Raw genomic sequence first — 16,616 nt, forward strand, 5'->3', positions numbered from 1 at the left:
CAACCTCCTCGCACGAACAGCAACGCGACACATAAGCGCGTGTATGCATAGCGTGAGTCACCACCACCCTGCCATAACTGTGCCCAAAAAATCGATGCAAGGAAGGAGCTTTTAACCGCGGAGCAAAAGCAGGTTTCCGGAAGGTGGTTCAAGCCGCATCGAACCAGATTTCGCATGTCGTCATCGAAGCTCAGCACATGTATGGCACACGTCGCCCGACTTATCCGAAACCACACTGGCGCGCCGAGCTCACTCACCCACACTCGCGCGCACACACCGCTGTTATACGCTTAAAGAGTACCCGCAGACGCGTAAGCGAATCGAGCGCGTCATTGGCGGGCGACCATGTGGCTCTATACCTGCAGCGCATGAACCGACGAGCATGTCGCATGCGTATGTTGCATTTTTTCACGGTCGTTCGCCATGTGCGCGTCGGGGTCCCTTGGTTTCCTCGGCTGGTACGTGCTGCAGCTGCGCGCTTAGCAGCAGCCAACTGCGCAGACTCCTGTGGCTGATTTCGTTCTGTTTCTTTTTTTTTCCTCCTAAACGCGCGCTTACTCGCTGAAGGATTCGCGACAGGCAACGGGCAAAGCTGGTTACGTAAGCTAACATTCATGTTAACGACAGACTTAACTGAATATACCTGTCGTGTAGACTGCTTTGTTTTTTGTTTTTTTCCTCTCGTATACCTCCAGTTCCTTTTGAAAACTGAAATAAAGTTTCGGTTGATGGTTACCATTTAGGGCTAAACGCAACGGTGCGCTGACATCTTGAAAACTAAGCCTAGTATAACTTCACCATAGTTTTGCACCATTCAGCTCAATGTTAACGTCGGAGTGATGCGTGCGTACACCTGGTTGATTATGAGATTCTTTGTGGAGTAGACGACGCAGCACTCAGTCTAGTCACAATGAACAAAAAAAGTAAGGAATCGGAATAGAATCGTAACTTTATTCCAATTGACCAAGGATTTTATGGACATGATGACTAGGGCGTATAAGTGTCATTAACCGAGTGGATGTCGATGCTTACCTCGCTATCTCCACATGACTGTCTATGGCTGAAACGTGCAACCCTGTCCAAGTTTAAAGCTGCCTATAACCATTACGACATGCTCGCCGATTTAGATAGGTACAGGGATAAATAGCCAAATGGCTGCACATAGTTATTTGTCTATATCCAAGTGCCTATGTGAAGAGTGAGCTTGTGCGCGGTTGTGAAGCTTTAAACACATAGTCAAACGCGGATGCATGGAGTAGGACCTTGTTAACTGCTACAGCGATTTGACTGCGGATATATTTACTGGAACTCATCCCTACCCTAACTATCGCTGGCACCTGCCACGTGCTCGGAGTAATGAACATGACTTTCAAGCTTATTAGCATAAATTGTACGTACGAATGGATGAAACGTGTTACGTGTTCGGCAGGAGGCCCAAAAGTAAAAAGTACTGAGCAGTATCGAAGGAAAATAACTCATAAAAAATACGGGCCCAGGTCTGCCACAGCCGATGACAAATGGCTGGTGACGTAATGGGCAAGCCTGGTCGAACGGATAAGTTAAGCCTTTTCCCCCACGTCTGGATAAAAGTATTGGATAAACTTTGAGGCACTGCAGCGCCTCAAAGCAGCACACGCAGACATGTCTAATGCGCTGGTTGTTGCGTTGCTGTTTTTTTTTTTTTTTTTTTATGGCCTGAGGGTGACGCGGACGGATCGGCTGCAGGTGCACTTCGGAGCCGCCAACAACAAATATTATTTCACCTGGCTTCACTCTTTCCACTTTTCCTCCTGAACACTTGCGTTTACTTCGAAAGCTTTCGCACGGGCAGCTAGCAAAAAAAAAGAAAAGGAGAATAATAATTACTGTCGCATAAGCCGGAATTCGTGCCCAACGATAACGCATGAAATCGGAAGAAGTACGGTATGTCTGTAATGGCAGTGGATAACCCAAATTTCTAACACACAAAATCGGAATTACAGTTCAGTGAAACAGCATTTGTTTTCGCTTTGTTAACGCTGAACATAAAGGCTACCGCGTTTTCCGTAATAACTGCGCAAAAGTTCAGGAAAAGAATCGGCGCGTGACCGTGTGCACAATGCCAGTGCCAACTTTACAGGTGATCTTAGGGCCCTATCAGGATTGGCTGGAGTTCGCTCTTACGAATAATTCTGTTGTACGAGCTTTTCCTGAATATAGAACCTGTATTCATCTTCAGAATACGTTCTTATGTTAGAGCCATTCCCAAGAGCATGATATCAGCCAATCAAGACGTTGGGCATATAATGAGCGGTAGGTGGCCGACCACTGACAAACAGCACTTAGGAGCAAAAAACGTCGTTTGAATTCGGCCCCACTGCTCGGAAACCTGCACACGCATGTGGCGGCATCGAATCGAATGACGCAGCTAACATCCGGTCATTTCATGCATAGGAACGTGAAAGCACTGTAGTGATGGATCGGTCTTTAATCGCGACGCTCAGAGAACGCGCCACAAAAACTGCGTACAGATTTGAGGCAGAACTGGCAGAGCTTCTCGTCCGAAATTTGTTTTTTTTTTCTTTTGCTAGTGGCTGGCTGCAGCCAGTTTAGCGAACTCCGACAACGACGCTGCAAAACGTTCGTGTACTTAAGTTCAGGTGCACGGGAACATATATTCTGGCAGTTAAAATGAATCCGGAATTGTCCACTACGACGTTCCCCAATGTGCACTTCAGGGACGTGAAAGCCAACAATTTAATCGGTTTATAAATTCGACCCTTGGGGCCGAAAGCGACTTGCGTGGGTGATAACGCGGTAAACTGATAATGCTAGAGAACTGATGTTGTATCAGGATTGCAACGCGCAAGAAAGAAAGAAAGAAAGCGCGTGACAATATACGCACCTATGATCTCACCAGCCGCCATTGTGTAACCCAGCAGGTGTTCGCTTGCTGATCGTGTGCGCATCAATCCTCGGCGACTCTACACCTATAATCTGCGTACCTGGTGCGATTTCAGTGTACTACGTCACCATTTCCCATGGCAGCGCGATCGATGAGGGCAGGTTACAGGGATATGTCGTCAATCCACCTCCAGCACATAACCCGACACTTAGTTATTCGCTCCCGGCGTCATAATTTCTTAAGGATTTCCCCCGTGTGTCAGGTCATGCGGAACCGCAAAAGCGACATAGAGCATATCTTCCGAATGCCCAGATAGGTTGTGCTGCATCGAATTAAATAATTCAATACGTGGGCTTTTACGACCCAAAGCCACGATTTGATCATGAAGCACTCTGTATAGATGGGAGACTCGGGATTGTTTTGACGACGTGTGGTTCTTTAACGTGCATTCCGTTTGCATTGAAGTGCAGCAGCCATGGTCGGGTTCCTGCGGCACCAAAAGTTAAGTATATATCAATTTTTTTTAATTTGCTGTCTGGCTTGGTGCGTTATCTACCGTTTTATCAGACATTCTCCCCCAAAATCATGCAGCGAAACAACACATTGATGTCCTGCTCAAGGAATATATTGTGCGAAAATTATGCGTGGAATACAAATGTTTCTCCGAATTTTTGTGGAGGAATCTAATAAAATCTGCGCTAGTCTCGGAATTTCTATTACACGAATGTGTCTTGCGCACTGACATGGCTTCAACGCGGCGTAATTGAAACTTCTGCCTTTATGTCTATAGGGAAAATGTGATTGGTGAATATTAGCGAATAAGTACTTGACTACGCTGGGTAAAACAATTTGCACCCTTAAAGGGAATAAAGATGCAAGTTATTTTACAGTGTACTGAGGATTATGGATATTCTGGGCCGAATTCACGAACGTTTTTCTTCGTTAGCGTTCTTTGCCTCTGGTCGGCTGTCTGCCTTCGCTAATTATGCGTCCATCATACTATTGCCATCACGTTCGCTCGTAAGACTATGGATGGCACACATTATGTTGCACATATAGTAAGTGAATATCGCCGGACAAAAATCTCAAACAGCGCTTACAAACGGTAGACTTGGATTCGGCCCTCGGTGTCCAGCGACAAGTCTTGACGAATGTCATGTGTGGTGGAAGGGGGAGCGATTTGTATGCTTGACACCGTCTTTATTCTGTTTTCTAAAGGATAGCTTCGCTCTACGTCGTTCGTTCTTGAACAAAAGGCAATAAGCAAGTGGGATGTCAGGGTGAGACACTACTTCGAGGTGGTATAGGCGTGAGATGGAGCCGTTTGGTTTCTATGCTGTTGTCCCGATGTTGATGGGATTATCTTCTCCGCTTGAATCGGGATCCTGGATCCAACTTAGGATGAGCGGCCATGTCACCATGCGTTTTTGGGGAACCTTCGCCCACTACCAGCAGTATCGTGGTCAATTCTCCACCGCTAATGTCGCTAGAACTCGCCGTCCTTATTCTTCGAAAGCGCATAGAGGTCATGGAAAATAGGGTGCAGAGGGCGATGTTAGAAATGGTGAGAGAAATGCAGCCATAATGAAAACAGAGTGCTATGGGGATACAATAGGTACGAGATGCTGCGGGGTATGTGGAAAGATGTGATGGTTCCAGAACTTACATTTGAAAATGCGGTTGTTTGCTTGAAATCAGGGGCTACCAAAGGTCAGTGGGACGCCTCGCATTGAGCGCTCACGGGAAGACTACAAATGAAGCTGTGCAGGATGATGTGGACTGGACAAGTTTTGAAGTGAGGGAAGCTTACAGTAAAATCAATTATGAAGAATGACTGAGGAATATGGAAGAAAGTGAATGGGCTGGGAGAGTGTTGAGGTATTTATACAGGAAAAAACATTGATTCATTTTGGAGGAAAAGAACTAGGAAACTTACCAGCAAGTATGCGGCCTGTAGGGTGGGCAACATAGCAACAAAGAACGTCAAGCGGAAAGTCAGAGCGGCTGAAATTATCTCATGGGTGGCGGCAATGGGAAGTAAACCTGCCATAAGTAACTACTTAAGAGAAAAAAAACGAAATCAGGGAAAAAACAATTTATGAAAACTCAAAGGGAAGCTCATTACTTTTCGAAGCGAGATCTGGATGCCTTAGAACGCGCACCTATAAAGCGAGATATACGAAAGAAGAAGAAGCATGGGGGGGGGGGGGGGGGGGGTGCTTGTTGCGGTAAAGCCAGGGAAACGATGGAGCATGTTTATTAGAATGTGAAGACACCTGCCCAGCGGTCGATTTAGGCACCACTGGCCTCCTTGAAGCCCTTGGGTTCAGCGAGAGCAGGGGGAAAGTAAACGTGTCCACACTAGAGATTAGTAAGTGGCGATCGGAAGATTAGTGGAAGTAGGGAAACGACAAACAACGGAGACTCGTGAATCATTCTCGTGAATCAGACAAACCAGATTCGTCCCTTAAAAAGCGGTCCTCAGCGCCGCCAGTCACGGTGCACGAGTTAACCACACGGGGAGCTCGCTGAATGAGTTGGCACGTGCACGTGGCCGGGAAAACAGGAAAACGTTTTCGTAGCTTCGCGAGAAATAAAAAAAAAAAAAACGCAGTTCGCAGGAAACGTCACCCACGAGTACCGGCTGCTCTGCGTTCTGTGGAAACTGCGTGGCGATCGACGATCATCAGAGTGAGCGTGCGTGCCCGCTTAGATCCTATATGCGCTGGTATTCACGTACCTTCTATTGCGTAAGTCTTTGTGCGCCGATACCTCAGTGCCGATGCAATGTGTGTGACTTCGTGGATTTCAAGGTAACTTATCGTATTTCATCCTTTTTAACGCGGGCAATGGGACGAGATAATGTAACGACTCTTTGTCGGTGCTCCACGTTCCTTGTCGCGTTTTTTCGGTGTTCCGAGCGCGCAGCTCCGCCACTACGTTAACACTGTGATTGGCCTATACATTATCACTGGGTTATCACTGATCGGCGGACGATAAAAAAATGAATAGTATCGAGATAACGGAATCGTTACTTTATAGTGGCCCCGTTTTCCGAATTTATATATATATATATATATATATCAACTTTTTTGTTTCGCCGCCGATTTAATTGCGGCCGCCGCGGGTGGGATCGAACTTACGCTATCGAGCTTGGAAGCGCAATGCCATATATCCACTAAGACATATATACACACACCCTGGTGGCTCGGAACTTGTCATGTTGAATATTTTGCTCCTATATATTGCAATGTAGCCCTTACTTACCGATGAACCGGTTAACAGACAGGAACAGACGCCGTCGAAATGCATGACGTCACGTCGAACTGCTGTTGGAACTTGAGAGCGCTGTCGCCGTTTGTCTCTTGTTTTTTGTATTTTCTTACTTGCTACCATCGAGGAAAGAAACAGAATAGAGTAGGCCTTGACGTCACGTTTTTGAAACCGGAAGTGCAGCCGTGTTTGTGTGCCATCTTCATTTGCGCCTCCAATCAGCTGAAGTAAAAGTATTGCTTGGGCTAGTTGGTTCATGCTTGAATGGGTAAAGAACAGGGCGCAAAGATCAGTACAGAAGAAGAAGACAAACGCTGGTCCTGTCGTTTGTGTACTTCTGTCCTGATCTTTGCGCCCTGTTCTTTACACATTCAACCAATCAGCTCACCGGAGGAGATAGGTGCGAGCTTTGAACTTGCGTTGCTACGAGCCACCCGAAGTGTTTGCTGCCCAAGCGTGTCAGAATAAAGCTTACGAAACTTCTGCAACAGTTTTAGTGAAGCAGAGGCGATTCTGTGCTTTTCCGTGGCGCGTTGAAGAAGACGAAGACCCGAGCCGTGATTACTTGAGTGTCACTGCTGCCGGTTGACGCTCGCACTCGCAGAACCAAAACACAATTTTCAAGCTTACACACCACACTCCAAACTCAAGCTTGCCTCGCGAACAGATGTGCTGTGAAAAAAAAAAAAAGGAAAGAACACGGCCGGAGAAATCTTATCTCACTTTATTAAAGGCCGAGAGCAGCAGCGAGAGCTTCCGGAGCTGGGTTGCTATGGCAACGTTCACGTTTGGGGTACCAGTCCCAGTGCTCCTTTGCGAAAAACAGCACGTGGCTTCCGCCATACTTTCTCCAACACGTCCGTGCTGTCCGGGGCCTCTCCTATGCTTTCCTTGCACCATGCTTGCTGATAACACAACAGTTTACTATAACAGTTTAGCTTGACATTACCCTTTATAATGTCCGTTCATGAGAAACACCTAAGGAGCAATAATGCTATAAAAATTTCATTTCTTTTTCCATTCCACCCCCTTCGAAATGAGGCCGCCGCGACTGGGATCGAACCCTCAACCTCGAGCTCAGCAGCTCAACGTCATAGCCGCTGAGCCACCGCGGCAGGTTTAAGTGTTGCGTTCGCTGAAGAAGAGAGGTGTGATACTAAAGCAGCGCACGTTGTTTTAAGGGAATGCAAACGTGGTGAGACTGGCCAAGTAATAAATCGGAACATATTCGTATATGAACTGAAAGCGATGCCACCCGTACTGAATGAATGGAAAGTATTGAGCAGAAGTTATATATGACTCGTGTGTTCGCTCAACAAATGCTGTCGGCCTCTGCATCCCGAGCTATCCCGTGGCAGAATGATTGGGAACGATCCTCACAACAGCCGTTATGTCACCCTCGACTCTGCAATAGTGTGCGTGCGTGCGTGCGTGTGTGTGTGTGCGTGTGTGTGCATGTGCGTGTGCGTGTCACACATCTGGGAAGAAAGGAATGTTCGGCAACCTCGAACAGCGAATTCTCGAATGGAATACGAATCGAACAGCAGGGACCATACGATTCGTATTCGAAAATTCGCATATTCGCACACATTTACCGTTTCCAGGTTTAACGGTTCCCAATTTCCTGGTATAAGCGCGGGCCTGCTTCGATTTCCCTGTACATTTGTAATTCAGGAATTCTTGCGTTGCAAAACTACTAACAAGTTCTAATTTATATTTGGTTCATATTAACAAATAATGGGTAAATTCTGGCGACTATATGGAACAGATATATTGTTTTTTCTGTAAGTTTCATAGTTTTTTAATTAGAATTGCCACATTTGGCAACATGAAAAAAATAAAGAAAAGGACAAAAAATTGGTGCACCAATTCAAAGCTACATAACGTAGCACGAGGAACATACCGAAATTCTATCAAATTCGTCTCTTATGCACAGTTAATGCATTGCAAATTTATAACGCTGTTCACTATTTACCTCAAGGTGTTATACCTTTTTGTTACTTGAGTCGCACATGAGCGCTATTCACAAATCATTACTATACTTGAAGTCAGGGTACGATAAACAGATTTTCTTCGTTTTAGACGTCTTATAGATGCAGTTTAAATAATTTAAATAAACGATCTTGCTGGGAAGTCTAAAAGCAAATATATAACGGGCCTTCAGATTCAAGACAGATCATGAGAGCTGTTAGCATATCAGTGATTCGAAATGGCAAAGTGGACAAATTGTTACACACATTCGCATTTTTATATTTAATTATGTAAGACACCTCAGTTCGAGTATCAGACTATACCTTTATGTCATGTATAGCAACGTATGTATACCACGAAGGAACGGGTTCTGGATCCATTTCTACAATACCCCGTGGACATAACTCAAAGGGCAATGAACGGGTTCATCGCTTCGTATTTCTTGCTTCTAAGAACAAGAAGAAACTTTATTATCGTTTCTAAGATGGGCATTTTTTTAACCCTCTGTTTCACTGCTTGTGCGTGGTTGAACGCACAGTTTGACAAATTGGACATTAGAAAACACACGCGCGCGCACGCACACACGCACACACACACGCACGCACACGCGCACGCACACGCTCGCTTACGCACTCACTCACTCACTCTCACTCTCACTCACTCACTCTCACTTACTCACTCTCACTCACACTCACTCACACTCACTCACTCACACTGACTCACTCTCACTCACACTCACTCACACTCACTCACACTCACTCACACTCACTCACTCTCACTCACACACGCACACACACGCGCGCGCACACACGCACACACACACACACACATTACGGTCGTAGCCACTTCGGCAGTTTTGTATGACAGCCTGGAGTGTTCTCACGACGTCTGAGGACATCAGTGTGCTGCTGCCAGTACGTCACTTCGAATTACTGCTCTACATCTCAAAATCTTATCTTGTCTCTACTTTTGCTTTTACTTTATTTGATACACTTAGCGGTAAACTAAATATAGAAGGAGTCGTTGCAAATAGAAAAGACGTACTAAAACTGAGTTAATGACGTGGTTATTAATCAATATAACGAGTGCCATTTAGCTGGTACTAATACGTACTTTGGCGAAACCTTGCAGATAGCAATTAAACTTGCAAAAAAGCTCATGATAGGGAACGAAGTGATAGAACAAGAAATTATAAGCATAATGTTAACAAATAGGACTACGACAGTGTATAAATCGGAAAAGGGTGGGTGGCTGACGAAGAGGAAGCGGAGCTGGGCATAAGTGATGCTGCGCTCAAGACAGATAGCCTGCTGTCCAGATGTTATTCTGGAAAAGGAAAGAGCAGTCAGTGGCGATTCGGAGAAGATAAGACAGGGTGACGAGCGACGAGATCAGAAAATTTTCAGGCAGAGGCAGGAGTCGCCTACTCGATCGGTAAAGAGCCAATTGTCGAAACCTCCTCTGTGGAGAGGCCTTCTTCCTCGCGCGAGCCAAATAAACCGGTAAAGGTGATTACGATGTAAAAATAAAGTTGTAAATCGCATCATTTGATCGCGCAGACGAGAAAGAGGGCAGAAGCCTGCCAAGGATAAAAATTACACACACACAAAAAACTTGATGCTTCGAACCGATGCCTTTGCTCACAATGAAGGGTAATAAATGATAAGCAAGAGGTTTATAAATCCTTGACAACGTGGCGTGAGGTGCGATTGTAGATACGGTTACGATTTTTAGCATTCCTACTCAAAGTGGTTGAAGTTATCTAGGTGCACAGTCATCATTATCATCAGCCTATCTATGTTCACTGCAGGACGAAGGCATCTCCATCCGATCTCAAATCACCGTTGTCCTGCGCCAACCCATTCCAATTTGCGCCTGCAAATTTCCTAATTTCATCAGCCCACCTAGTTTTCTGCCGTCCTCGACTGTACTTCCTTTCTCTTGGCACCGATACAGAAACTCTAAAGGTCAACCGGTTATCCATCATACGCATTACGTGGCCTGCCGAGCTGCATAAAGGAGCCGATTCGAACTACTAACTGCGAGCTTCTTTTAGTTCGTTATATATATATATATATATTTCTTTCCGTGCCAGTAGCATTCCGACGAGTGTCGCCGCTGCACAGACCTCGACCCCGTCATTGACCCGGTCGGGAACCTTGCCCCAACCACCGTGTCAACTCGTCACCTGTGTTTGCATTGCACGGAAGGTATGGCTCGTGGCGTACGCTCGCTTCCGTCAGCAGTTTCGCGCGATAAAGGACGAGATCCGCCTTGGCTCACTTCTGTTTTTCCCACGAGCCCACCCGGAGGTGCGCGCTAATTCCAAGGTAACATCTCGCTCAGTGATAGCATGCAGCACCTCGGCACGCGACTCACAAGAAAGGCCATGAATGTTGTTTTTTTTTGTTTGTTTTTTCTGGGTAGCAGGATATGATGACGTCACAAGAGGGGTCGTTTCTGCACACGACGAGGTTGTCCGCGCGCCGAGTCGTGCCTTTATCTTCGAGAAAGCTTGCGTGTGTGCGTAGCCCGTGGGAATCAACAGAATGTGTTTGGTCAGCATAAGTGTTTGCATCCTCCGCGCGATACGCGAGATCGCGCGAGATGTTGAAATGCAAGACCTCTCTGTCCTTACCTTAACCGCACGGAAGTTTTAGATGTCGCAGCGATCACACTATCAGGAAAGTGTAATGCCGTAGTGTTTCGATATTAACACCTACGAGGAAATATGGCACCACCGCCAATGCAAACAAATTTCTTCTGGCGACAGTAAAGAGTGTAGTGTACAGTTTAACGTCCCAACGAAACTTACGGTTTACGAGACACCGTATAGCGGCGAGTTCGAGGGCTCCGGAATAATTTCGACATTTCGTTTTCTTTAACGTGCGCTTAAATATAAGTACACGGATGTGTGCTTTTTTTCTCTTCGTTTTCACATCCTGCTCCGTATCGAGATGCGACCGGCTCTGGCAGCGCGCCGAATCCCCGGCCTCTTGCTCAGCCGCGAAACGCCGTACCTTCTCGCCCACTCCGGCAGGTGTACAGGTGCACTACAGGGGAATTTGAGATCAAGGAGACGCTAACGAAAAACGCTAAATTGGCTTAGATTAGTACAGAGCATTTAAAATCGCTCTTTTCATTCGTCTGAGTGAATAGATTTACTTACTAGGGGAAAAGAAAGAGCGAGCTTTTCCCCTTTCGCCAATTTCGCACATATTTCAAAATACTTTCTCGCATATGGGTCGTTTCGGCACTTGAGTAGTTCTCGTAAATTGCTAAGTTAGGTTCCTGGTTATACTTCGTAATGCGGTGTAGCCTTCATTTATTCTTTTAGGGGGGGGGGGGGGGGGGGCGAGGAGGCCTTATAGTAGATGCTGTCAAAATCGATCCCTTGTGGTGCTGAGCACGAGGTCGCGAGTTCGACCTCTTACCTCAGCGACCACCATCTGATGGGAACGTAATTCAAGGACGCTCGCGTACTTTGGTTTGGTTGCACGCTCCAGAAACCCAGGTGGTAAATATTCTTCCGGAGCCCTCTGCTACGGTGTCTCATAGGCCCAATGCTGCGCTGGGACGGTAAAATAAAATAAAATGAATAAGCTAATAAATAAATGAATAAATAAATAAATCCCTCAATCAATCAATTGATTATTCTATCTATCCGTCAATCAATTAGTTAATCAATCAGTTATTCAGTCAGTCAATCAATCAATCTATCAATCAGTCCACCAATCAACCAACAAATTATTCGATCAGTCAATCAACTCATCAATCAGCCAGTCAATCAATCCGTCAATCAATTATTCGCTCAATCAGTCGGCATATCAAAAACGCCTATAGGCTATGCTACCACGCTTAAATAAAAACTTCGAGGTATCATAATCAGCGTGGCACGTATGATACGTCGGAAATTACATGGTTAAATGTTAAACTTTATTTATTCCTAATTAACTAATATGTAGTTGAATGTCGAAGCAATCAAAACAATTCCCGGACACTCTCCCGGCTTCCATCGCTTCGTGCTTTCACATTAGAAACGCGGAATGTCGTTGGGAAGACAAGGACCTTGACCGCGGAACAAAAGTAGGCCGCCTCTTTGTCGGGGAAACGGAATTCCATGCGCGCATGCGAAGTGATTAATGTTTGCCAGACCATCGCGCCGTTCTTTCACCGCCGAGAAATGCGCCGGCAAGGTCCTTGCACCCTGAGTATACCGGATTATTTTCCGGCAATCTTCTTTCGTGTGTGATACCCGTGCGTTGCTCACGACAATCAAAAATCAGCTTCAAAAGACATTTGAACTGTCGGCTTCTTCATCGCGATACGTCATCGTCTGCGCTTCCACGCGTGCCATTTGTGCCATTGTATCGCAAAGGCGCTTTCCTCTCTCTCTTCTTTCCTACTCGTGTGTGTTTCTACTGATTCTCCACCTCGCACTTGCTGAGCCTCAAGGCAATCGCGTGAGCTATCACTGCCCGATGTTAAGTGATTTATGCGTTCCAGATGACATTTTGAGTGAGCCAAGCGTGTAAGAAGAGGAAGCGAATTCAAGAAGTTGCTGTTCTGTTTGTTACTCGTCGATCACGTTTGTTTATGTTATCTTTGCCGATGGCATTAGCTGGAGCCTGTTTGTATTTGTTTGTATCTGGAGCCTGGGCCAGTATTTGTTTTTCTTCTCTCTCTCTTTTGAATGATAAAAAGTACATAATGGGGCGTAAATATGTCGCCAGTTACTCCGCGTCTCATTAACAAGAATTTATGACCATGTAGCCTTGTGCACTCATGCAAATAGTTTGTGTAGAAAGCACACACAACGCCATTATCACACAAAGTGTCAGAACAATAGAACAAGATTGCAAGGTTACTCTTCAAGCAACAGTGCGCACAAAAAGATTGATTTAATGTTTAACGACACTACCGCACAGCATGAAAGGCGACAGTAGAAATAAACAACACCATATTATCAACGAAGCGTATACTTCTAAGACCTTTGTAGAAGAAAACAGCATACGTATGCCGGCATCCACTAACAGCATGCAATAAAGCCGCTCAAACATTTTCGTTCTACAAATTCAGTGGTCCCTTTCAAGCATAAGCTGCATTTTGGCACCAACAACAATCGCTCTTTTTCTGTGGAACGCCATGAAAATCTTGAATAAAATTTTCCGGTATTTCAAAATTGAGGTTATATTCTATTTATTTAAGGGTGCGACGAACCCGCAAAGCCAAGGCATGTCGCGACGCCGCCCTGAACTACCGGCGACAGCTGGCAGTGACGTCACTGAATTTTACATCGTCTGTTCAAGTGTAGTTAAAGTTCTTTGTCGCTGAACGATGACAATGTTTCGTTAGAACGGCCCAATTACGAGATGTACGTGCAAATCCGTCACGTCACACCGACGTACCAAGGTTAAAGTATCTGCAGTAAATTCAAGATATTCCGGCCTTGTATCGTTCTCACCATTAATGTTCACTGTCACTTTAAATACAAAGACGGACGTGACGACTATGATTAGGACCTTAATTCCTAAGGGAAACCACGGTACCCTAAAATGTATTCCTTTTTATAGTGATGGTTGTTTATGGGCTCTTGACTCTTTCGATTTAATTTTTAGTCACAGCCGTCTGTGCCGGCGAGGTCAACTGCACGTTCAATGCACATTAATTCGCACTGGTATGCACCCGCCGCGATCGCTTAAGTTGCTATGCTGTTGCACTGCCGAGCTTGAGGTTGCGGGTTCGATCCCAACCGCAGCGACCACATTTCGATGAAGACAAAATGTAAAAGCGCCCGCGTACTTAGATTTAAGTATAAACCCCATGCAAGCGATCTTGCGCGCGACAGCAACAAGCGACGCGACGGAGATGGCTGTCGCGTTCGCTCGTCGCCTACAAGTCGCACCCCATGCGAGCGATGACTTCGAGCGACGTCTCCCCAGTGTTGCGGATATGAGGGCAGCAATATAGGCGCCGAAACTAGCGTGACGCGTGCTTTATTAACTTCAGTTGATGTGTTTTGCTGTAAAAAACAGCATAAAATATTTCTGAAAGTCCTGCAGTAGTTTCTGATCTTTGCACGCATAAAAATTCAATCGTTTGCTCGTTCCACGCGACAATCGGAAGTACTTGAGTTATGTACAGTCGCGAACAGAATATTACGGACCATGACATCTAAGAAAAAGCTGAGTATCTCCGCAACCTCACAACGCAATCTGGTATTTGAATTTTGGACCTCGACTACAATATGCTAACAACGTTGTCGTGGGCAGTTTCACTGGTTACTGCTACAGGCTGCTCGGGATTTGAACGTTTTCGGAGATCCCGTGGTCCATTTTATTCTGTCCGCGACTGTACATCCAGTTCCGCTCATAGCACTTCCGGGCCACGAGCGACGAATTCTAGATTTGCAGAACCGAGCGATCGCGCGACAAGACCGAGCGATCTGTTCACGCGACGGCCCGATCCGTCGCTCGAAGCCGTCGCTCGTCGCTGTCGCGCACAAAATCGTGCTCATGGGGTTTAGCCTTTACGTGCACGTCAGAGAAACCAAGGTGGTTAAAGCTAGTCCAGAGTCCCCCACTACCTCATAATCGTAATCCTTATCATAATCATAATCACTGCCTCATAATCAGATCGTGGTTTTGGCACATAAAACCCCAGAATGCAATGTCGCACCGGTACGCAGGCTGCCTACATGAAGAATCATTAGAGCGCACGTCTGCGAACTACTCATCTATTTCGCGTTCTTTTTTCTTTTTTTTTACAACCACTAGGCCTCAGGCACTGACATTCAGACTGTTGCAGACAGAAACCTATCCCAACCTGTTCACGTTACATGCGATATATCCGGAGATTTACACTGATGACGCGTGCCCTGCTTGCGGGGATAGATCAACACTTTCGAACATGCTCTGGGGATGTATCTCTGTAGCAAGCCCTGACCTCAGCGCAGCTAGGTGGGAGGCGGCCCTCCGCAACCCACTCCTGGCTGAGCAACGTTGGGCTGTCCAGCAGGCCCACGATGCGGCTGGCAGGCTAGGCCTGTCGGTCCCGACGTGGGAGCGGCCCGCGACGTGCTAATACGCGTTCTGCAGGACTGTAAAATAAAAGTTACTCAATCAATCAATCAATTAACCGCAGAATAACGCCTACAATAACGCATAGGAAGCAAGCGACGCCCAGGTCACTTCAGCTGCTCCTCAAATGCAGCGTGAAATTCAGTTCTTTCGCATCGAGCATTTGCACTGCGGAGGTTAACGACGTGTACAGGAAATGGCTCGCGTTCCTAACGACACCAACAAATAACCACGTATAACGAGACTGCCGGAAATAACTCAAAGCTTCTTTACCCGAGCCCTGACTCTGCGCGTTCAATAAAAAATAAAATACGCATTGCCGACGTCTTCAACTCCCATCGAAGCGTGAAGAAACACAATTGATCGTTGTTAAAAAAATGAAAATGAAAAAAAAAATGATTGTGGGCGTCTTTGTCCTGTTCTTCGCACTAAGTATCTCTGTACTGATTGTTATCGTTGAAAACTGTTATCAACTAAAAAAGGAATGTGTTGCTCGAGGCTTTGGACACTATGGAAATATGACGGAAATTGTTGGGTTATCGTATAAGGTAGGAAATAAGAGAGGGACGGGGTGGTAAACACTTGTTTAGGGTTATAAATGTGTCATATTTACAACCCTGTAATATACATATATATATATATCCGTCAAACCTCCTGCTGATTTTCGCCTGCTTTTCTCCCAAGATCAACATAATTGAGAATGGAGAAAGTAATTTTGAGAAATCTGGCGTTTTCACATTCGAGTATCAACATCGGCATTCTGATGACAGATTGCAACGGCCTTAGCTCGTAGACGTCGTCAGTTTGGAAATAACGTAAGGACCATTGCTTTGTCCTTGTACTCTTATACTCTACCTAGGCGAGCACTGGCCTTGTCATTTGGACGTCACCGGCAGTTTATTCTGCAAATAAATTTATTGCAGCAATTGCTTTCGCCTTATTCTGGTGACAACTTACGCGGCGCGCCCCTGCGATTACTGACGAAGGGCGCAAACACATATAATTGAAATGGGCTCGTTACATTAACCCGTCCGTAGACATTCAATTCGGGGAAGGTCTTTTCCATATTGTTCACGGAGGACCAGCTACCGTCACAATTTACGCGAATAATTAGGAAAAATCTATGACGGCTTAACTTTAACAAACACGGGCTGCAAAGATTGAAAGCTTTGGAAGGAGGTCCCATTAATCTAGCAACTCCACCCCCCCCCCCCTCCCCCCGGCATGGCCCCAACCATTGGCTCAACCGCAACCCAGCCGTACGGCTTCAACCAGAAATCTCCAAGCAATTTCCGCAGGAGAAGCAAAAAGGAGCTTAATGCGCGTTCTTGTTAATCATGACTATGAACCCGCCGTGGTTGCTCAGTGGCTATGGTGTTGGGCTGCTGAGCACGAGGTCGCGGGATCGA

The sequence above is a fragment of the Dermacentor andersoni genome, chromosome 8 (assembly GCF_023375885.2).
Source record: "Dermacentor andersoni chromosome 8, qqDerAnde1_hic_scaffold, whole genome shotgun sequence".
Taxonomy (NCBI): domain Eukaryota; kingdom Metazoa; phylum Arthropoda; class Arachnida; order Ixodida; family Ixodidae; genus Dermacentor; species Dermacentor andersoni.